Consider the following 1,970-nt stretch of genomic DNA (forward strand, 5'->3'; position numbering starts at 1 on the left):
GTTAGCCCAGCCCTACCAGGCGGGACTATTATCACCTCCATTTACATGCGAGAAACCTGAGTTGCAGAGAGAAGGGAGGTTTCTTTCCAGCAGCTGTAAGGATTTAAGCGCAGGCCTTGTGGTTCTAGCGCCTTCCGCTGCATCCCGCCCTGCAGAGTCTGCCCGCGTCTTTGTTGTGGTGGGTACTGGGGGAGAGCCTGAGGGCAGGCCCGAGACTTCGGGGAATGGCGTTATTTAAGAACCTTAGTCATTTGCTCATCACTTGGGGTTAGCAAATTTTCCTTTAGGGACAAAATGCCAGATTAGAAAGGAAGAATGTTGCTGTCATTCACTCCTACTGCAAATTTGTAAAGTTTCATAAAGGGATGGACATGACTGTGTGTACATGGTCGCCTAACGTGGAAGTGCCTCCCCCCACGTGACTAGGGGCTCACATGGATCTCCCCAGGGCGTGACCCTGGGAGGCGGCCTTGTTTCCGAATGTGGGACTGCATCTGGATACTAGCGTGGAGGCTTCTCTCCTAAAGGGCAACGGAGAACTCGAAGATGATGGTGTGTTTTGTGGTTATGTCTTGGGAAGTATCTAGAAGAGCAATGTCTTGCATTTAAAGTACTTTTTTTTTGAAATAAATAATTGTTATATTCACAATTCTGTGCACTTGATGACAGAACATCCCCATCATGTCAGGCAACGTGAGTAAGACTGTGCAGCTATAGATACCCGTATATACATGAGCATGTAGAATGAGGGTTTGCCTGTGGGTGTGAAACTCAGGTTACTGTGTCTTTACTTCTCTCCCCCAGTGACAAGTGTTTAGATAAACATCGAGTTAATGGCGGAGGCAGAACACAATTCTGAGAGTACCAGCTGTGTCGTGCATGCATTCATTCATTCGTATAGTCGTTTACTGTTTGACCAGTTGTGCTAAGTGTTAGTATTAGCTGCTGGAAGGAAACAGAACAGTGACCAGACAGACGTGATTTGTACAGACAGCAAAGAAGTTGCTCTGCAGTGTTCTGGGTGAGTGGAGGCAGAGTCGGCTGGAGAGGAGTTAAGTTCTCGTAGTTGAGGAACGAGGTTGTAGGCCATGGCTTAAGGCACTAGGGAAGCAGAGGTGCGGAGGGATTTGCGGGACATCTGGGAGACCAACAGAGGTGACCAGGCGGATCGGCTGAGGACAGAGAGGGAATGCTGGGGATGGGGATGAGGTCTGTGCCTTGGGCCCCTGGGTTGGTGCCAGTAACACAAGTCAGGACTAGAGGAGGAGACTACTTTTAGAGAATCAAAATGAGCTTTATGGACATTGGGAGTCTGAAGTGTCTAGATGACTGCACGGCAGAGGTGTTGGATGGACAGTTGGCTATGACAAGGGTCTGAAGTCCAGAAAAGAGGTTGGCAATACAGAGATTTGGAAGAACTGGTCTTCAGGTGTTGTTGAATAATTGACTAATTATCAACCGATTGAATAATACAGCTGCTCTAACAACCGAATCATTCAATTCAACAATTGAATGATGCTGTCTTCCAAGGAGAGTGGGTCAGTGAGAAGTGGGTCAGGAAAGAACTGTGGACCTTTCTTCTGGCTAGCCTGGGTAGGAACAAGCCCCAATTCTTTAGATGAGAAAGATGGAAAAGTTTAATATGTTTGCCCGTCTGAGCTCAGGCCTGTAGGGAGGTCCTCAGTGAGCAAAAGCAAACAGAGCTGGCAGAGCAGGAGAATCACAAGGGGCTTGTTGAAAGCTGGTTTTCAGAATCTGAGCCCACGCCATTGTCACAAGGTGAAATGGTTACCATCCATCCTCTTAATTTATTGTCTGTTCTTAAAGACACTCACCCACTTTTTATATATAGCATGTTCGTTGTAAATTACTCCTATGAAATTGAGGGCTGGGTTCTTTTGAGGAACTGAAAATTTAGGGTAGCCTGGGTTTCAAACAAGAATATTCATGAGAGATCTGTGAACTGATCA

The sequence above is a fragment of the Pteropus vampyrus genome, unplaced genomic scaffold (assembly GCF_000151845.1).
Source record: "Pteropus vampyrus isolate Shadow unplaced genomic scaffold, Pvam_2.0 Scaffold34, whole genome shotgun sequence".
Taxonomy (NCBI): domain Eukaryota; kingdom Metazoa; phylum Chordata; class Mammalia; order Chiroptera; family Pteropodidae; genus Pteropus; species Pteropus vampyrus.